The following is a 22,685-nucleotide window of genomic DNA, read 5'->3' as shown; positions in this document are numbered from 1 at the left end:
GTCCATGAGCACTTTTGTTCAAGGCTAGTGCTCTACCACTTGAGTCACGGTGCTGCTTCAGCCTTTTGCTCGTTCTCTGTGGTTGAGCTCTCAATCTGGCTGTTTGCTGTTTAACTGGGAGGTGGGATTTTGGAGAGACTTTTTCCTTTTGCCCGGGCTGGCTTTGAACTATCCAGGGAGTCATAGTCCTACAAGCCCTTTTTATTCCCAATTGAGCAACAAGGAAAAAACAGCAGAGATAATCCATTTGTAACTTGTTGAGACTGACCAAAAACTGCTTGTTAAGGTTTTGCTATAACACTTGGAGAACATGAGATTTACACGCCATCAACTTGAATCACGCCAATGAATCCCACTGGCAAGTGAAAGAGAACACAGATAAATGACAACCAAGGGCAAAGGGTTAAAGCATTGTGGAATCCTCAGTCTCGGCAGTGGCTGTGTCCCTCGTCCCCATTTGGCAAGTTCCATGCCATGCGATGGGGAACTCTAGGCAAGGCTGCAGTGGCATCTCTGGATAGACTCACATCTCGCTCTGGGTTGCCTGCAAAATTTCTATATAGATTGGTTAGGGTGTTTAGAATTTTTTCCAGCATTTCTGGCTCTGGTATATCGATGCCCTTCTGGTTTAAGCAGGGTGAAAAGACTTTCTTAATCACAAAATTCACCTGTCTAGCTGTGACTACTAACATAACTATGGTGATTTAACCTGGAGTAACTGTTAGGATGGGACTATTTACATCCTCACAAGGCTCATAAATCATTCGAACAGCTTCCAATGGGAGAGAGAGCAAAGAATCATTAGTAGTGAAACCAGGCAGTTTGGGAACAGACTGTGGTGGCATCTTCCTATATCCAGAGACTGCCACCATCCAGGCGGCTAGTACATCTGTCCACCTGTATCCTATAAAGCAATATATTAATCCTGGGTCAGGAAAGATGAGGTTAATAGTCACATTTGTATGAAGCAATCCCAATTCCTTGATCTTGAGAGTTTATGAGAACACAGGAGAGAAAAATGGGAAGGTAAAATCTTAATTTATGCCAAAGAGTTGTTAAGACTAGATGCACACTTAACTTTTAACACACTGAATATAAAATAACACACTAGTTTCATACCATTGTACTTTTATCACATTTTGCATATTTGAACCTTATGGAAATTTTTATAGGCACCTTTATTTGCATTGAGCATTGGGCTGAAAACCTATTGTTATGCTTTTAAATCTTACCAACAACCACACGCGCGCGCACACACACACACACAAATACCTGAGCGCTCTTAAAATTGCTTTGATTGGCCATTTAAATTTTCTGGAATTCCAGCGGCAAATATTAATTTGCCCATAATAGAACCACGTGGTTGAATAAAAAAACAAAAGGGAAACCTGTTAATTACACACTCCCAACATGACAATTTTTAAATCACAGTGGACAAGCAAACCCTTTTATCCATCTAGAAAAACTCCAGTTGATTTCATATCTTTGAACTGGTAAACATGGAAGTTCAATCAAATTACCTATTGTTGTATCAAAACTCTTTGTTTTCCTTTTAATATTCCATTTTAGTTTATAATTTGAGACTTTCCTGGTTCTAACCCCGTCTGCAGCTGTAAGTCTGACACAGAGAGAAAACGTGCAGGCAAGCACAGCGGGGTGCTAGCCCCTCTCAGCTGCAGCGCAATTGCTGGAGGCCTGTTAGTCTGAGTCCCCGCCCAGCCCAGGGGAGTCTGGCACGCCCCTCACCTGGGGGGAATGGGTGGGGCCCCGCCTTCAATATGGTGTACCCCATTGCGCTCCATGTGTGTGTTAAGTCAGAGAAATCAGGATTGAACCAACTCACCCGAATTTCTGAGCTTAACGACCATCGGCGGGCACAAAGCAGTTTCCGCTCAAAACCACAGTCGCCGGTCCAGCCACTCCAGGCTGCTGCCGCCGCTGCTGCTGCCCGCGCACCCCAACGGGGACGCCGGCCCAAGGCCTAAACTGCACGCCACGCCTTTTTTTTCTTTTTTTTAACTCCATCCTCAGGCTGGGGCCGCAGGCAAGCTGCTGGCTCCGCCCAGCCACTGTAAGCACCTAAGCCTGGCCAAAACAGCAGCAATCTCCCCAAAGCTCTGCCGCTGCCATGCCACGGCTTCCCACATGGCGGAACCGCGCTTCCGCCACTCCGTGCTTGGCCCGCCACACTCGGCTGCCCAAATGCTACCGCAAAAGACGCCCGGTGCCGCCCGAGGCCACGCGGGCCCCAGTGCACGCAGCTCGCAAACCCGGGGCCGCATGGATCCCAGAGTGTACTCCACGCTCAGCCCTCGCAAGCCAAACCGCTCTGGCGCTCGGCCACCCACTGCTTCTCAAGCACCACTGCGGGTGCCGGGCCGCCGTCTGGCCCGGGGCGCGCAGAGCAGAACCGACCCCAGCCCGGGGTCGCAGTCCTCTTGCTCCGGCCCCACTGCTCCACTGACATGTTTCCGCGGAAGGCGCGCCCCACTCCCTCCCCCGCCTGGCGCCAAATCGCCACGGCGGGGCAACTCTCTGGCGCCGCGTCCTGCGAGCCCATGTCTGGCCTGTCTTGTCTCCATGCTTCTGCCCCATCTGGATGGGCAGGACCCTCCTCTAAAAAAACCCTACTTAGCACAATCTATGGGGATACTACACCCCAAACTTCTTGGCCGTATGATTTGCCCCCGTCTGGGCGCCAGAATGTTGGGGTCTGAACAACCCCTTTCTCCCCCCATGGGGAGAATGGTAACCACAAACTCTATGAAAGAGCACTCAGCCTGGCTCTCCGCCAGCGGAAGGCCAAAGGCGTGCTCACATGGGCAAGCGCTAAGTTGAGGAAAGGTTGCTGAAGCCTCCCCTCCCCCCAGTCCCCTCACATGTTACCAAGGGCAGAGGCAAAAAGGAAGGCATCAGGGACACGCTGCGGTGGTGGGAAGCATCTCAAAGACTTTAATATGGAAAGGCACTTATATAGAAGTAATGGCGGGAAAGAAAGGGGGCTGGCCAAAGGGCCAGTCATAGGCTAAGGACCATTTCCATCAAGTGACATCACGAAACTTCCTTTGTGGGCGGGACAACCCCATCATGGTGGCACGCACGTGTTCACCTCCCAAGGGGCGGAGGCTTTCTCTTCCTGTTGAGGTGGGAGGGGCTCCTTCCCATTGTCCCAGGGCTGGGGGGAAGGACAGCCCCCAACAGCAAAGGAGGGACTTGCAGAAAGGGCATACATGACTTGCAAGTCCTAATAATCTTTTCTAAGTCTTTTATAGGAATTGAAGAAAATCTCTGATGAAACCCTCTCCAATTTAAATGTGTACGCTCATGGAGTCCTTGGGCCATTTGAAGGTTTTGAGGTTGTACAATAACCATAGCTACAATAGTCCCACTATTGGCCAGCTGGTCGGCCATATGATTACCTTGTGTCATGTCCCTAGGCAGTCCTTGGCGTCCGCAAAGGTGCTGTAAGAATATAGGCTCAGCCCACTCTTTTAACAGAGACCTGACTTGGATCATCAGAGGGGTGATTGGGTTTTAATCTAATTTAATATATGAGGACACCAGGTTTGGTAGCAAATTAACCACATACAAACTGTCAGAAAACAGATTCATTGACCGTTTGACAAGGGTCAGTGCCAGGGCGACTGCGTACAGTTCCTTAAACTGTGCAGATCCAGTAACTGCCTCAAAGTAATGGGTGTTTCCTTTCCCATCGGCAGGAGGGAAGGCGGAGCGTAACACCATGGCAGACCCTGCTCTTCCCCCATCTGTAAAAACATTGGCAGCCTAGACAAGAGGCCTGGTAGAGAAAAGTACAGGAGGGGTCCATTGTAGCCTGGAAAATGAGGTCACCCACCTCGAGGTGCCGTAACGACAATCTACCTTTCCAATAAAACCCTCCAGGGCACTGGACACCCATTCATTATTCCTTCTGACCCATTCAAAATCTGACAGCTGGTAGGGAATGGTTAGCACATCGGGATCTCGCCCATAATATCTCAGGGAAGTATCCCTGCCCTTGATTACCAAGTCAGCTAGCTCGTCTAGCTGGGAATAAACCCTGGGAGCTCCTCCCACTGATGCATGCACCCATTGGAGAGGTTCGCCTGACTGGGTAATAGCGGCTGAGGAAAGCTCAGACCCGGGGAGGATCAAAAGGCAAAATGGGCACTTAGGCTTGAAGCGGGCCAACCGTGCAATATTTAGGGCCATTTGGATTTTCTGGAAGGCTGTTTGAAGTGATGGAGTTATTGTAATAACATCAGTGGGCACTTTGCCCTTCAACGAGTCATAGAGTGGAAGCAGCTCCTCTGTAGGCAGATGAAGCCAGGGTCTTAACCAGTTATTCTCTCCCAACAGTCTTTGCATCTCCACCAGAGTATCAGATGACTGGAAGGATAACTGGGGTTTAAGGGGGCACACAGAGTGTAGTTTAACTTCTGCCCCCAAGATCTTAAAGGGGTATACTTTCTGAACCTTGTCACTGGCTATATGCAGTCCTCCTCTTTGTAGGAGTGTTTGTAGCTTGCTATAGGCAGCGTCTAGCACGTGGACATCTGCTGCTCCAATAATGATGTCATCCATATAGACATATAAAATAATATCTGACTGGCTCCTAAGAGGTTGAAGAACTTGTGACACATAATGTTGGCAGAAGGCAGGACTATTAACCATGCCCTGAGTTAAGACTGCACACTCATACCTCTGGTCTGGCCCCTGGTAGTTAACCGAAGGCATGGAGAATGCAAACTTTTCACAGTCCTGGGGGTTAAGGGGAATGGAAAAGAAACAACCCTTGATGTCAATTATAATGAAAATCCGATCCCCAGGAATGCAGCCCCATGACAGCCCCCGTAAAGGGGTGCCGGTGGGGATTATCCGCTCATTAATTTTTCTTAGGTCCTATACCATCCTCCATTTACCTGAGGCCTTTTCCTTGTTCTCTCTGCCTGTGAGCTATAGTTTAACACAGAGAGAAAACGCTGCAGGGGCACAGCGGGAGGCGAGCTGCAGGCACACTGCTAACCCCGCCCAGCTGCGGGAAGTCAACAGAGGTCTGCTGGTCTCTGAGTCCCTGCTCAGTCTCCAGGAATTTGGCACGCCCACCAGCATTCTTTACCTGGGTCGCATGGCTCAGGCCTGTTATCCTAGTTACTCATGAGGCTGAGATGTGAGAATCATGGTTTGAAACCAGCCTGGGCAAAAAAGTCGACGAGACAAGATCTCTAATTAACCACTTCAAACCAGAAGTGGGATTTGGCTCAATGTAGTAGAGCACTAGCCTTGAGCACAAAAGCTCAAAGACAGCCTGAGCCCTGAGTTCAAGCCCCATAACTGACAAAACAAACATACTTTTTGGAACCAGAGAGGCATATATTCAAGCTTTCCTTTTATATGACCTACCTTTTCTCATCCCTAAAAGAGGACAACAATAGAAGTTATATTCTATGATTGATTTTAGTGATTGCTGAAAAAAATACATTGAAAGCACATGAATCTGTATGAATATGCATAGCTTTATTCAATAAATATTACATCTTATTACTCTTACCTTTCTTCATTACCTTGAAATCATTTATTTTCCATTTATTTATTTATTTAGCCATGAGGAGACTAAACCTAGAGCTTTGTTCATGCCAGGCAAAAAATATAGCACATTAGCTATGACCTATTCTTGAACTTGCTTATGATATACCCAGGATTAATGGAACTAGGTAGCCATTGATCAATATTTTTATAGAAGACTTTTTAGGCAGAAAATATGAGCAACACTCAACATAGGAAGCATGATGCTCTGTCCTTTTTCTCTCAAGGCTCAATCAAGTGGTCCTGGTGTCTATGTAAAAACTATTGACAAGAGTATAGTATTATTTTGCTCTTCATCTGAAAGATTTCTTAAAATCCTGCTTTGCTAGAGTTGGAACATTTGTCCATTACTAGTAGGAATATTACAAAATGTAGACTCTGGAAAACAGTAAGCAAAATCGTCAAAGCCAAAAGGTGAAAGCAACTCAAATATCCATCAGTGGTAGAACAGATAATAAAATATGACCTATAAGTACAATGAATATTATTCCGACTTGAAAGGAAGACTGGTGCATGCTATAACATAGAATCCAATGTAGAGAATTGTAATTTGAAGCCAGCTTTGAAAACATAATGCTAAAAAAAAAAATCCAGTCACAAAAGGATAGATACTATGCAGTTTCACTTAATTTGACTTATTTGACATATTTGACTTTAATTTGACCTAGTCAAATCCAGAGACAGAATCTACACTGATGGCTGCTATGTAATAACCCTCGGTAAGCGGTGCAGAGAAATCCTGCCCAGGCACTGTGTCACTGCCAAGGACGTAGGAGGGGGAGTGGCATTAGGCTGCATCAGGAGAAAGGGAGGCGCTTGAGAGCCCCGAATGTATAAATAAGCTGCTTGCCTGGGCATAGGGGGAAAAGAGAAGAGCAGGAGGTGGAAAGAGGAGGTGAGTGAAGCTGAGCAAAGCAGAACTGGGACAGCAGGAGGAGTGGAGAGGAGTGGAGCAGAGAGCCGAACCGGGCTGGCCACAGGAGTGGGTTGGAGCCGACTGGAGCCTGAGGCCTCGGGAGTCCAGAGTCTGAGGCCGGCAGAGAAGCCTAAAGCCTGTGGGAAGGCTTGAGGGTTAAAGCTTGAGGAGAGGAAAGGCTTACAGAAAGAAGTTTGCTCCTCTGGAGTTCTGGAGGTCTGGAAGTTTGGAGGTTTGGAGGCTGAAGTGGTTGGAGATTAAGGTGTAGAGGTTCAGAGTTCAGGTCAAGAGAGGTCTCAGTCCTGGGTTCTGGTAACTAACCCAGGACAAGGTAGTCGCAGGCTAGCACTTGGAGGTGGAGGGCTGCTCTGGTTCCGGGTTTTAGGTTGTGAATAAAATCCCTTTGTAAATAAAACCCCTTCCCACCTTAAAGTTGCACCTCAATGGATTATTCTCGCTCTCAGAATACAACTGCTAGAACTAACAGGGTGGCTCTAGCCCATTATATACATTGAATGTACATTGAATATTCTGGCTGGTTTTGTTCCTTGTTCTCCTTTTCATTCATAAATTTTCATTCTTCTAGAGCTCCCCTGCTACAATCACACTTCAGCTTTTTGATATATATGTTTAATTAAATAGTCTATTATTTCTTTGAAAGTTTAACTCCATGAAGTTTCTCTTCTGCACATACAATATGCATTCTATTTTCGAGTCCAACGCCTTAACCACTCGGCCACCGTGACTTCCTGCATTCTATTTTCATACATGTATATACAGAACTTTGATGATATTCACCCAGCTATCAGCCACTCCCTTTCCTCTACCCATCTCATTGGTTCCCTCCCCAGGCAATCTCCCTTTTACATTCCTGACATTTTTATTTTTATTTTGCCAGTCCTAGGGCTTGCACTTTGGGCCTGGGTACTGTCCCTGAGCTGTTTTTAGTTCAAGGTTATCCCTCTATCTCTTGAGCCACAGTACCACTTCAGCTTTTTTCTGAGTAGTTTATTGGAGATAAGAGTCCAACTTTCCTGCCTGGGTCAACTTCTAATCCTGATCCTACAATCTCAGCCTCCTGAGTAGTTAGGAATACAAGCATGAGCCATCAGTGCCTGGATCATTCCTAACATATACACAATGAACTATTTAGTCATAAATAAGAACAGAATTATATCATTCACAAAAAATGGATGGGACTGGAGATCCTCAAGTTAAACAAAATAAATCAGCTTCACAAGGATAAATGTCACGTTTTTTTTTTTCTCCCATGTGGAATCTAGACCTGAACTTATCTTTCAACATTAGTTTCCTGTATTGTTGTCATATATCTGTCAACTCTATTTTTTCCCAAACTTTAATGCAATTTGAGAAAAACAGAGCCTAGAAATGGAAATAGCAAAGTATTACTATGTATAACACAAAAAACCATAGGCATATAAAGGGACTGAGGCAAATTGAAGAGTTGTGTGTGTGTGTGTGTGTGTGTGTGTGTGTGTACATGCACATGTGCATGTGTATACTGGAACTTGAAATTAAGACCTTGGCACAGTCCTTGTGCTTTTGCACTCTACTACTTGAATCACTGCTCCATTTCCAGCTTTTTCTTGGATAATTGGGTATAAAAGTCTCATGGACTTCTCTACTAGGACTGGCTTCCACACATAATCATCAGATCTCAGCCTCCTGAGTAACTAATATAGGCATGAGCCACAGATGCCTGACAGGAGGGTGGAGTTTTTAAAGGAAGAAATAAAAAAGTTTGCTTTCAAATTTTTGAACAATTATCTTTCTCCACAATGGTTAATAACCAAGTGTCGAATGTTGGATACTTGCTAGGCATCATCACTGAGGTATTTTTCCTTTTTAGTGGTGTTGGGATTTGGATACTGGGCCTTGGGCTTACAATGTATTGGGAAGCATATGTGAACAGGAACACTGTGCCTGTACAAAAACTCACAATCTAATGAAGAGACAGACAGGGGCATATAACCAGCAAGGTGTTTTTTCTAGTGATAACATAGCAATGAAGAAGAGATAGGTTATACTCTAGTAAAAACAACCTCTCTTCATCATGTTGAGCAAGAAAAACTAAGCTCAAAGTCCAAATATTATATGTTCACATGTGCTCACTCATTTATGGAACCTACACCTAAAATGGCATAATGACAATAGCATCAGCAGTAATATTAATGAAATAATAATGGTAAATAATGGAAAATGGAGACTTTCCTGGAGAGGAGTCAGTGGGAGTGCAGAGTGGGAAGGAGGTGATACTAAGGGTTAAAGAGGATTGAAGTAAATTATATATGAAGACAATATAATGTGGATCTTGTGTTGGCTTGTTTTGTTTTTGTGCTGGTACTGGGGCTTGAATTCATAGCCTCGAGATTCTCATTCAGGTTTTGTGCTCATGGCTGGGACTCAAGCGTTTAGAGCACTTGAGCCACACATCCATTTCTGGATTTTTGCTTGATAACTGGACATAAGATTCCCACAAACTTTTCTGCCTGGGCTGACTTCAAACAACAATCCTCAGATCTCAGCCTTCTGAGTGCCTAGGATTACAGGCATGAGCACTCACTTGGCTGAAGACAATATGATGAAACCTTCCAAACACTATTTGAAAGAAGAGAAGCAGGGGACAGTGGACCTGGAATCATAGAGGAGAGTGTAAACCAGTTCAAAACACACTGTCTGCATGTGTGGTGTTATCATCATGAAACCCCTTGTGTTATTAGTTCAGGCCAATTCAAAATACAAAAACAAATAACAACATACAATTTTAGTACCTTATTCCAAAGGTTAATTTTCCCCCCACTTTATATCCACTGTGAATTGGCAATAGGGCTGATTTACTGTACACACTTAAGAAGTAAGGCTGATGAAGACTTCACCTCAACACAAGCTTCCATGATTGCTAAGACTGGAAGAAGGGTTGTGGATAAATTACACATTGGTTCATAAAGTTTGTCACATATTGAAGACAAATCAAGTTACAAACCATACTAACTTAAATCCTACCAGGTTTCCAGAGGGAAACAAACTCTCGACACTAGCAATGACTTTAAGGGAGATGGAATGGAAAGCTAAGAGACTGTGCTTTGGGAAGTAACTTAGGACATTTTCTTGTCACTGGACTGCCACGCAGATTTCCATGCCCTACATAGTTTTATCTGTGGTAATAAGTGTTGCCTAATACTAAAATTATCTTTATTTGTTTCTCTCACTCATCTGGGAGACTTCCCAGAAGTATATCAATAGAAAACAATCATTTAACAGAGATCAACTTATCATTTTCTATTTTTTTTTCTATTTTTAGTTAAGATATTTACATTGCTCTCTATTTTCTTAAATCTATAGTAATGTTTGAACTTGGAGTTTGAACTTGCTAGGCAGGTAGTCTACCACTTCATCCCTTTTTGTTTTAGCTAGTTTTGGTAAAATGTCTTGTTTTTATCTATACTGGCTTGGATTATGATCCTGCTCCTTATTTTTCCTGTATAGCTGTGTTAAATATGCACCACTATATCCAGTGATTGGTTAAAATTAATCTTACTGATCTTCTTTTTCTTTTTTGCTAGTCCTGAGACTTGAACTCTAAGCTTGAGCAGTGACCCTGAGCTTCTTTTGCTCCAGGGAAGCACTGTACCACTTGAGCCACAGCACCACTTCCAGCTTTTTCTGAGTAGTCTTATTGGAGATAAGAGTCTCACAGACTTTTCTGCCTGTATGGGCTTCAAATTGTGACCCTCAGATCTCAGCCTCCTGAGTAGCTAACATTACAGGCATGAGCCATTGGCACCTAACGTCTTATTAACATTTATCCCAGGCTAGCTTCAAATTATTAACTTCTGGATCTCCATTTCTCCAGTAGCTGGCATTTCAGGCCTAAGCCATAACAGGAAGTTTAGACATTTCTCATTTTATGGCCCTGTACAACATGAGATTCTGTTACACTAACTTGATTTGACATGGTTTCAAATCCCATTTGTGTCCAATGAATTAACCTCTTTCATACTTCATTTCATCATAAAATACATTTTGATCTGTGTCATCCCTTCAACTTTGAAATGGGTAAATCAATACCTATTCCACAGGGTCATTATGATTATTTCAGTTGGATTCAAGCATATTAACATACCTAGATAAAGAGAGATTTGGTGAAGTTATTCCCAATATACCCTCATATTGGAAATTGTTTAGAAATTAAATAGGAATGGAAGACCCTGAATAGCAAAAACAATCCTTAGCAGGAAGAACAGTGCTGGAGGAATATCAATAACAAACTTAAAACATTTTTATAAAGCTGTAGTTATAAATACAGCTTGGTACTGGCACATGAACAGGTCTGAGGACCAATGGAATAGAACTTTAAAGACCCAGACATGATCCCACATATCAATGGTCATCTAATCTTTGATAATAGAGCCAAAATTATCAGATGGAAGTAAGACAACCTTTTCAACAAATAGTGATGGGAGAATTGGCTATACACATGTAGAAAACTAAAGTTCGATCCTTATGTATCACCCTGTACCAGAATTAACTCCAAATGGATCAAAGGCCTCAAGATAAAAGCAGATACCCTGAAAACATTACAGAAAGGAATAGGCGAAACACTAGGGCCACTTGGCACAGGTCAAAACTTCCTAAATAAAGATACAGAAACACAACAAATCACACAAAGACTGGATAAACAGAATCATCTTAAACTACAGAGCTTCTGCATGCCAAAGGACATAGATAGCAAGGTAAATACAAAGCCCACAGATTGGGGGAAAATCTTCACTAGCCATACAACAGACATAGGCCTTATATCAAAAATATACCTAGAGCTCAAAAAAAATTAACCCCTCCACATAAAATCCTCAAAGAAGTTTCTACCACATTAATAAGTGGGCTAAAGAATTAAGAGGAGACTTCTCTGGAGAGGAACTAGAATAGCCAATTGACACATGAAGAAATGTTCAACATCTTTGGCCATAAAAGAAATGCAAATCAAAACTGCATTGAGATTCCACCTCACCCCAGTTACAAAGGCCATTTTCTTTGTTTTTTTTTTTTTGCTATCTTTTATTTTTATTAATTGAACATAAATTTTTTTACAAGGTGTTGTGCAAAGAGGGTGCAGTTACATAGTAGGGCAGTGTGTACATTTCTTGTGATATCTTACAACCTGTTTTTCCATCCCTTGTCTAGGTCAGGTAGACACATATGCAATATACAATGTATCAAGAACATATACAGTATTCACAGACTTGGTCTGTACTGTCTCTCCGTCTCCCTTTGTTAACAGTCATATATCAGGGAGATCATGCCCCTTTGTTTTCTGTGTTCTAGGCTTGTCTCACTCAACATTATTTGTTCAAGTTCTGACCATTTCCCTGCGAATAACAATATTTCACCATTCCTAATCGCTATGTAGTATTCCATTGTGTATAAGTACCATATTTTTTGGATCCATTCGTCTGTGGAGGGGCATCTGGGTTGTTTCCATATTTTGGCTATTGTGAATTGTGCCGCGATAAACATGGAAGTACAAATGTCTTTTTGATATCTTGGGTTTTGCTGCTTAGGATAGATGCCTAGGAGTGGTATGGCTGGGTCATAGGGTAGGTCTATATTGAGCTTTTTGAGAAACTTCCATACTGTTCTCCAAAGTCGTTGTACTAATTTGCACTCCCACCAACAATGGAGAAGGGTTCCTCTTTCCCCAGAGCCCCTCCAGCATTTGTTGTTTCCTGAGTTCAGAGTATAGGCCATTCTAACTGGGGTGAGGTGGTATCTCAGGGTTGTTTTTATTTGCATTTCCTTTGCTAGCAGGGATGTTGAGCATTTCCTCATGTGTTTCTTTGCCATTTTTATATCTTCTCTTGTGAAGTCTCTCTTTAGCTCTTTTGCCCATTTCCTAATAGGTTTATTGGGCTTGGAGGGGCTTAGTCTTTTGAGTTCTCTGTAGATGACCGATATCAGGCCTTACACAGGCCATTTTCAAGAAAAAGAAGTTTGTGTGCATGCTTTGGCATTCCTACCAACAGTTTAGTAGCATTCCCCTTTGGTGCCAGCATATCTTGTAATTAGATTTCTTAATAATGGCCATTTCTTCATGTATCTCTTAGCTAATTGTATTTCCTCTTCACAGAAGTCTCTCTTTAAGTCTTTAGTCCCCTCGTTAATGGGGTGGTTGTTTTTTGGAGGTTTGTTTGGGGGGTATTTAATTTCTTGAGCTGCACATATCTTTTAGATATAAGGCTTTTGTCTGTTGTATGGCTAGTAAAGACCTTCTCCCCGTCTCTGGGCTTTCTATGTATCTTGGTAGCTATGTCATTTGCTGTACCGAAGCTCTGAAGTTTAATGCAATCTCTTTTGTCCAGTCTTTCTTTTTTATAATTTTTTTCTTATTTATTGTCAAAGTGATGTACAGAGAGGTTACAGTTTCATACGTTAGGCCTTGGGTACATTTCTTGTACTGTTTATTAACTCCTCCCTCATCCCCCCTCCCCTCTCCCTTCTCCTCCCCCCCCCCGCCCATTGAGTTGTTCAGTTGGTTTACACCACATGGTTTTGCAAGTATTGATTTTGAAGTTGTGTGTCTTTTTATCCTTCGTCTCTCAATTTTGATATGCCCTTTCACGTCCAGTCTTTCTTTTATTTGCTGTCTTTCTGGGTCTTTATGGAGAAAGTTTTGACCTGTGCCAGGGAGCCCTAGTATTTTACCTTTTCCATCCTGTAATACTTTCAGGGTATCTGCTTTTATCTTGAGGTCTTTGATCCATTTGGAGTTGATTCTGGTGCAAGGTGATATGTGAGGATCTAACTTTAGTTTCATGCACACGTTGAAGCAATTCTGCCAGCCCCATTTGTTGAAGAATCTATCCTTCTTTCATCTTATTTTTTTTCCTCCCTTGAAAAATATTAGGTGGCCCGATGTCTGTGGGTTCTATTTTGGACTTCAGTTCTATTCCTCTGGTTCTCTGGCCTATTCTGTGTCAATACCAAGCTGTTTTTTTTTAATTTTTTTTTATTACTCTGGCTTTGCAATAGAGTTTAAAGTTTGGTATTGATATTCTTCCAGCACTGTTTTTCCTGCTAAAGATTGTTTTTGCTATTTTGGATCTTTTATAACAACAGATGCTGGCAGTAATGCAGCCAAAAGGGAGTGCTGCTACACTGTTGGTGAGAATGCAGAGTTGTACAGCCACTCTGGAAAGCAGTATGGAGGTTCCTCAAAAGACTAAGCATAGAGCTCCCCTATGACCCAGAAATCCCACTTCTGAGCATTTAGCCAAATGTCCAAAAACAAGGCCATATTAAAGTTACCAGAACAAACATGTTCATTGCAGTATTATCTACCATAGTGAAGATATGGAACCAACCCAGATGTCCCTCAGTAGATGAATGGATCAACAAGATGTGATATATATATATATATATATATATGTGATATATATGGTATATATATATATATATATATATACATATATATATATACACACACACACACACACACAATGAAGTTCTATGCCTCCATCAGAAAGAATGACATTGCCCCATTTGTAAAGAAATGGAAAGACCTGGAAAAATTAAATTAAGTGAAGTAAGTCAGACCCATGAAAAGTATGTTTCATGGTTTCCCTCATTTGGAAGAACTAGAATATGTCTATGATATACGTAACAGGGGATCTCAACAAACCAAGTGCTTAATACAGAGAAGCATATATATTGAAGTGTACCAACATGAACTCTAAGACATGGAAACAAGAGGTTCTTATGTACTGTATGTAGTCTTTTAAATTTTTTCAGTTTTTTTCTTTCATCTTTTTTACTTTTCTTTACCTTGTGTAGTGTATATAAGATTATTTGACCAGGGAAAGGTAAATGGAATCACAGAAATAGCAAGCCAAAGGCTGAACAAATACAACAATGATACTCATTTAACAATAGGTTGGATATCAATCTTACAACTTGGGGGCAAGACAGTAGGGAGGGGTTAGAAAGATAAAATGAAGGATGTTGAAAAATAAACGTTATCGTTACCTTACTCATGTAACTGTAACTCCATTGCTCATCACCTTTTCAATAAAAAAAAATTAAAAGAAGAAAACAACTAACAGATACTGGCATCTGGGGATTTGGCCAAAAGGGAATGCTACTACACTGTTAGTGGGAATGTAAACTGGTTCAACCACTCTTTTTTTTGATAAGTGTTCAAATTTTTATTGAATGACACTAAACCTATCAGAAATGTCTGAAAGCCTTCCTTTATCCCTCCCTCCCTCCATTCCTTTTTTTCCTTCCTTTCTTCCTTCCTTCCTTTCTTCCTTCTTTCCTTCCTTCCTTCTTCCCTCCCTCCCTCCCTTCCTTTCTTACTTTCTTCGTTTTCTTTTTGTGCCCATCCTGGTGTTTGAACTCAGGACCTTGGCACTGCCCCTGAGTTTCTTTTTTTTTTTTTGTAATTTATTTATTAATTAAAGAAAAGTTTTTTTTTAACAAGGTGTTGTGCAAAAAGGGTACAGTTACATAGTAGGGCAGTGTGTACATTACTTGTGATATCTTACATCCTGTTTTTCTTTCCCTTCCCTAGGTCGGTAGACATATATACAATATACAATGTACCAAGAACCTATACAATAGCGACGTGGCCTACGCCGAAGAAAATTCGCCTTGGGCTTTAAATGTAATGTCGACAATAGACAATACGTGGACAATAGTCTTATACCAACATACATACATAGCTTTTGAGCTATTGTGATCCACTGACAGGTCAATTTTTGACCTTATATGATGAGTAGTTGTTTGGTTTTAGTTACATAGTGTAGGGTCGCTGACCAAAACCTGTGGGAAATTTGACAAGAAGTTTTTGGTTTCACAGACCTGGTCTCTACTATCTCCCCCTCCCCCCACCTTAACAGTCATATATCAGGGCGATCATGCTCCTTTGATTTCTGTGTTCTAGGCTCACTCAACATTATTTGTTCGAGTTCTGACCATTTCCCTGCGAATGTAAATATTTCACCATTTCGAATCGCTATGTAGTATTCCATTGTGTATAGGTACCATATTTTTTTGATCCATTCATATGGGTTGTTTCCATATTTTGGCTATTGTCAATTGTGCAGCGATAAACATGGAAGTGCAGATGTCTTTTTGATATCTTGGGACCTGTTGTTCAGGATAGATGCCTAGGAGTGGTATGGCTGGGTCATAGGGTAGGTCTATGTTGAGCTTTTTGAGAAACCTCCATACTGTTCTCCAAAGTCGTTGTACTAATTTGCACTCCCACCAACAATGAAGGAGGGTTCCTCTTTCCCCACACCCCCTCCAGCATTTGTTGTTGCCTGAGTTCAGAGTATAAGCCATTCTAACTGGAGTGAGGTGGTATTCAGGGTTGTTTTTATTTGCATTTCTTTTACTGCCAGGGATGTTGAACATTTCCTCATGTTACTTTGCCATTTTTATCTCTTCTCTTGTGAAGTCTCTCTTTAGCTCCTTTGCCCATTTCCTAATTTGTTTATTGGTCTTGGAGGGGCTTAGTGTTTTGAGTTCTCTGTAGATGACAGATATTAGGCCTTTGTCTGTTGCTGAGCTGATAAAGATCCTTTCCCATATGGTTGGCTGTCTTTCTGTTTTGGTGGCTATGTCCTTAGCTGTGCAGAAACTTTTTAATTTGTAGTAGTCCCATTTGTCGAGTCTCTCCCCTATTTGTTGTGCCCCTGGAACTATATTCAGGAAGTTCCTTCCTGTGCCTATAAGTTCTAGCGTCTTTCCTACTCTGTCCTTCAGTAGTTTCAAGGATTCAGGTCTGATATTGAGGTCCTTGATCCATTTTGATTTGATCTTGGTGCATGGTGATAGGCTTGGGTCTATTTTGAGTTTTCTGTATATGGCTGCCCAGTTCTCCCAGCACCAGTAGTTGAAGAGGCTTTGCTTATTCCATTGTATGTCTTTAGCTCCTTTGTTGAATATCTGCTGACTGTAAGAGTGCGGTTTTATTTCTGGGTCTTCAATTCTATTCCACTGATATTCAGGTCTGTTTTTATACCAATACCAGGCTGTTTTTGTTATGATGGCTCTATAGTAGAGCTTGAAGTCTGGTCCTGCACTGCTTTTTTTGCCTACAATTGCTTTGGCTATTCTAGGTCTTTTGCTGTTTCATATGAATTTATGGGTTGCTTTCTCTATTTCAGTGAAGAATGTAGCTGGGATTTTGATGGGGATTGCATTGAATTTGCATAACAATTTGGGTAATATGGCCATTTTCACTATATTGATTCTGCCTACCCATGAGCATGGGAGGTCTTTCCATGTCCTTGTGTCTTCTTTGATTTCCTTTACTAGATTTTTATAGTTTTCATTAAATAGGTCCGTCATATCTTTGGTTAGGTTGATCCCTAGGTACTTTATTCTTTTTTTGGCTACTGTAAAAGGAATTATTTCCATAATTTCCTTTTCTGCTTATATATTGCTGGTGTACAGAAAAGCTGTTGACTTTTGTGGATTGATTTTGTAGCCTGCTACTTTGCCAAAATTGTTTATTAGGTGTAGGAGTTTGGGGACTGAGTTTTTTGCGTCCTTAAGATATAAGATCATGTCATCTGAGAATAGGGGTAGTTTGATTTCTTCCTTGCTGATGTGGATCCCTTTGATGTCCTCCTCTTGCCTTATTGCTATGGCTAGGGATTCCAGCACTATGTTGAAAAGAAGTGGGGAGAGTGGTCATCCTTGTCTTGTTCCTGAGTTTAGGGGGAATGATTTAAGTTTCTCTCCATTTAATTTGTTTTGAGGAATGTTCCATCTATTCCTGTTCTCTCCAGAGCTTTTAATAAGTATGGATGTTGTATTTTTTCAAAGGCTTTTTGGGCATCAACTGAGATAACACTGTGAATTTTTTATTTTAGTTCTTTTGATGTGGTGAATTACATTGATTGCTCTACGGATGTTGAACCATCCTTGTGACTGTGGGATGAAGACTACTTGGTCATGATGTGTAATTTTCTTGATCAGTTTCTGGATCCTGTTAGCTAATATTTTATTGAGGAGCTTTGCGTCTGTGTTCATTAGTGATATTGGTCTGTAGTTCTCTTTTTTTGTTGGGTCTTTGCCTGGTTTGGGGAAGAGTATACTATTAGCTTCATAGAATGAGTTTGGGATTTCTCCCTGTTTCTGTTTCATGGAAGAGTTTGAGGAGTATTGGTATTAGCTCCTCAGTAAAGGTTTTATAGAATTTGTTGGGGAATCCATCTGGGCCTGGGCTTTTCTTTGTTGGGAGGCTCTTGATTACCCCCTGTATTTCGCTGTAAGTTATTGGTTTATTTAGTTGATTTATTTCTTCTTGGTTTAGTTTGGGGAGTTTATACTTATTTAAGAATTGATGCATTTCTGTAAAATTATTGTTTTTTAGTGAGTAGAGGTTCTGGTAATAGTTCCTTTTGATTGTTTGAATATCGTGTGTATTTGTTGTAATTTTTCCGGTGGAGTTCCTGATTTTACATATATGAGTTTCTTCTCTTCTTTTTTTTTTGTAAGTCTTGTGAGGGGTCTGTCGATTTTATTTATTTTCTCAAAGAACCCGCTCTTAGTTTTATTTATTTGTTGAATGGTCTTTCTATGTTCAGTCAGATTTATCTCTTCTTTAATCTTTGTGATCTCTCTCCTCCTAATCGTTTTGGATTCTGTCATTTCTTGTTTCTCCAGTTGTTTTAGTTTCATCGTGAGGTTATTTACCCGCTCTGCTTCCATTCTTTTAATGTGAGTGCTGAGGGCAATGATCTTGCCCCTCAGTACTGCTTTAGCTGTATCCCATAGGTTCCTTTGTGATGTATTTTCATTGTCATTGTAGCTCCTCTTTATCAGAGAGTTTATACCATTTATATTCAAAGAGACCAAGGATAAGAGTGTTTTTACCCCTTCCATTTTCCTTTTAGTCTGTTTTTCCTCTGTTTTTTTTTTCCTTGTCTTTAGTGAGCTGTTCTTTCTTTTGGGTTCTGGCTATTGTAGTTTCTTTCTGTTTCTGTCTGTGTGTCCTGTACGATTTCTATTGGGTGGGGTTCCCCTCTTAGAATTTGCTGTAGGACTGTTTTTTTTTATTCACATACTCCTTTAGATCCTCTTTGCTATGGAAAGATCTGGTTTTTCCTTCGAATATGAACTCTAGCTTCACTGGATATTTTATTCTGCGCTGGCAGTTGTTGGCCTGTAGGGCTAGGATGGTTCTCTTCCATTCTCTTTGCACATGGTAGGTTTGTGTGGAGAGGTCTGCTGTTATTCGGATCCTTTTCCCATTGTAATAAATTTCTTTCTTTGCTTTGGCTGCATTCAAAATTTGCTCTTTATTCTTGAGATTTGTCGTCTTGATTATTAGGTGCCTGGGTGAGGATTTTCTAGGGTCTGTTCTGCCAGGCGTCCTATAGGCTTCAGTTACCTGGGTGAGGTCCCTTGTGAGATTGGGGAAGTTTTCTGCAATCACTTTATTGAAAATATGTTGAAGCCCTCTGCTCTCACATTCGGCTCCTTCTTCTATTCCTATTACACGCAGATTATATCTCTTGTCTTTGTCCACTAGGTCCTGTATTAGTCTGCCCTGGAGCTTTACCGTTTCTTGGAGTGTGGCAATTTTCTGGTTCTTGTCGGCTGCATCATCGTCCAAGAGAGAGATTCTGGCTTCAATATGGTCAATTCTTTGAGCTGTGGATTCAATTGTGGAGTTTATGGATGTCAGGGAGCTATTTATGGTTGCCCAATCAGCTCTGATCATGGAAATTTCTTCCTTTAAAGAGCTGTATTTTAAATCTATTTTTTCATGCATTTCACTTCTCAGGATGTTAAGGTCTTCTTTAACGGAGGTTTGCACTGTATCCATTTTTGCTTCCATTTCTTTCTTGGTTTCTTGAAGGTCCTTCAAGACTTCCATTCTAAACTTCCGGAATTGTTTTGTGATTTCATTCCTGAGGCTTTCCATCATTTTTGCTATCGTTGTCTCGGTTGCTTTTTTTATTCTCCATCTCCTCTTCAGTCGTACTGCTTTTTGGAGCTGCCGAGTTGGCTTGCCCTTTCATGTAGTTTTCAATATTTCTTTGTGATTTTCGCATCTGGGGATCTGTAGGTGGTTTCCTTGGGTTGGCTTTATGCTGGTTCCCGCTGGTCCATCAGTGGAGACTTGGCTCTGGGTTTGAGTTTGGCTGTTGAACCTTACTGCCCAATGGGTGAGCGTGACCATCTCGGTTGTTGCTGGGGTAGTCACCCTCACTGCACTTGGGGGTGGGTAGGTTCTGTGTCTTTCTCTGCGGGATAGTGTCCTGCCGCTTGTGCTGACCCTAGCATGCCCCTGGTGGGGGTTTGCGGGTCGCTGATTCAGCGTGGCATGGAGGCTTTTCTCTTGTTTGGTTCTTTTTTTCAACTCGCTACCTTGGTCAGTGGAGCTCACCTCTCAGATTAAGCTTCGCTGCTGAGAGGTGGTTCACCCACCTCTGTGGGTTGCTCCGGGGCTGGTGTTGTTGAGGGGCGGCCCACCCACCTGTGGAAGATGCACCTAGCAGAGTGGGTGCTGCTGCAGGGGGGCCCTGCCCACCTGTGTAAAGTGCGCACACCAGAGTGGGCGCTGCCGCTTGGGGCCCTGTCCACCTGTGCAAAGCTCCTACGGAGGTTTGGGCAGGAGGTCCTCTTGCTGGAGGGCTAGCACGCTGGCCCACGCTGGCCCTCGGGGGGCGCATGCGTGTGCACTCTAGTGCTTCCTCTGGGGGTGTGCTGCCCTGAGCTTTTGGAGAGTGCTTGTGCCCTCTTGTGAGCTTGCTGTGGGGGGCAGTATGCGTGAGCCCCAGCTGGGCCAAGAATATGTGCCTCAGCTGTGAGGGGGGGGGGAAGTGTGTTTGTGCCCAGTGAGCCTGTGACTGCTGTTCAAAAAGTCTGCATAGACCAGCTGCCTCAGGTGGGGCTTCCAATGCCCACCGGGCCCTGGGCCCCTGTTGGGGAGGGGGCAGGGCTGGTGTGGCCCGGCTCCGACTCCTCTGCTGCCTTGGCGCTGCTCCACCCCTGCTAGCTCCTGTGTCCTCCCAGAGTTTGTAGGGACCTTTTGCCGCCTGATTTGTGGCTGGTTCCTTTGTTCCCTAGGGGTAGGGAGGGGGAGGGAGGGAGCTGTAGCTTCTTTGTAGGTTTTGGGTCTTTGCTAGAGCCGGTCTCCCATGGTGGGGGTAATGGGGAACTTTTTGGTCCTGGATTATGTGAGCGTCCCACGCCGCCATGGGCTTTTCAGGGCTGTGGTGCTGGGGTGCGGCGATCGGTCGTTTGGTGGTGGTGGCCCTGGCTCTCCTAGTCTGCACCGCCCGGTTCCCCTGCTGCTTATGTCTGATCCCGGCCGTTCAGTCCTGCAGCTCTGGTGTCTCTGTTGGTCAGCACTCAGTTCTGGGGTGCGTGGAGTTCCTGCCGTCTGGACTCTGCGCCCCTGGCTTGACTTTTCAGCAGTTGGTTTGCTGGATCCAGGTCCCCTTTCCCAGCCTGACCCTGTTTAGGCTAGGGTCGGGGGGTGGGGGAGGGGTACCCCAGAGATTTTCCGGCTCTGTGTAGGTTATAGGCTCTTCTTTTTTTGTTCTTTTTTGTTTCCTGAGTTCCTCTGTTGCTTCTGGTTGCTGGGTTTGCTGGATTCGTGATGGGGTGTTGGGTGCTGGAGTTCTCAGCTCACTATTCAGTTGGAGCAAGTTGGGGTGCCTCTCTACTGTGGTGATGCCATCTTCTGAGTGGTTCAACCACTCGGAGGTTCCTCAAAAGACTAAAAATAGAACTCTCCTATGACCCAGCAACCCCACTTCTAGTCATTTACCCAAATGATCACAAACAAGGCCACACTAAAGCTACCAGCACAATCATGTTCATTGCAGTACTATTTACCATATCTAAAATATGGAATCAACCCAGATGCTCCTCAGTAGATAAATGGATCTAGAAAATGTGGAATATATACACAATGGAATTTTGTGCTTCCATCAGAAAGAATGACATAACTTCATTTGTAAGGCAATGGAAAAATTTGGAAAAAATCATATTAAATGAAGTCAGCTAAACCCAAAGAAACATAGACTCCATAATTTCCCTCATTTTAAAAAATTAGTATATGTCTAGGTTAGTCCTAGCAGAGGATCACAATAGCTCAATAGCTATGTACATATGACCATATAAAATGATGCTAGTCAAAATGAACTCCAAGATACAGAAACAAGAGGGTTTTTTTTGGTTGTTGATGATGATGTTTTTAAAGTATGAAGTTCTTTCATTTTTTTCTTTTCCTTTGCTTTATCACCTGTAGTTACTGTTTTTTATTCCATTACCCTATGTCTTGTATATACCTTTATCTGATTTGGGGAAGTGAAGGGGAATAACCGATTACTGAATCAAGTACAAAGGGTGAACCAATGCAACAGTGAAACTTGCAAGAATGCTAGGTTGGAAATGAACTTTACAGCTCTGGGGGGTAGGAGTCAGGGTGGAGAGATAGTAGGATAAAAAAGAGGGGGATATCAATGTTTGACAAGAAATGTACTCATTACTTTACTTATGTAACTGACCCCTCTACATATCACTTTTACAACAAAATTAAATTAAATTAAAAAATAAAAATTTCTCCCAAAATAAAAAAGAAATTAAATAGATAAAGTAAGTATTAGGAGATGGTGATTTGATTGGAAGAAGTAGGATGCAGCAGATAAAGATGGAAACCCAGTGCAATTTAACCAAACAATGACAAAAATATCTATGGGCCTGTTTCTTCATCTGTGAAATGGTGACATCAACAGTATCTAAGTCATAGTGTTATTCACCATTTTTTTCCATTCACAAAATCTGTATTGTGTACTTCTTACTTACCAGTCACTGTTCTTAGCTCTGTGAAGATAACAGCAAATAAGGCAGACATAGTCCCTTTACAGAACATCTATCATCATTTTCAATCTATAAATCTGTTTAAGTGACTTGGTATATAACTTGTCTCATGGGTTTCCTTGAGAAATAGAAGTGTAGGGCTGGGAATATGGCCTAGTGGCAAGAGTGCTTGCCTCATATATAGAAAGCCCTGGGTTCAATTCCTCAGCACCACATTTAGAGAAAATGGCCAGAAGTGGAGTTGTGTCTCAAGTGGCAGAGTGCTAGTTTTGAGCAAAAAAGAAAAAAAGAAAAAAAGGAGAAGAATCCAGGA

This window comes from Perognathus longimembris, chromosome 28, assembly GCF_023159225.1.
Source record: "Perognathus longimembris pacificus isolate PPM17 chromosome 28, ASM2315922v1, whole genome shotgun sequence".
In the NCBI taxonomy this organism is placed as follows: domain Eukaryota; kingdom Metazoa; phylum Chordata; class Mammalia; order Rodentia; family Heteromyidae; genus Perognathus; species Perognathus longimembris.
The sequence above is the reverse complement of the archived record's forward strand: the minus strand, read 5'-3'. Positions refer to the sequence as shown.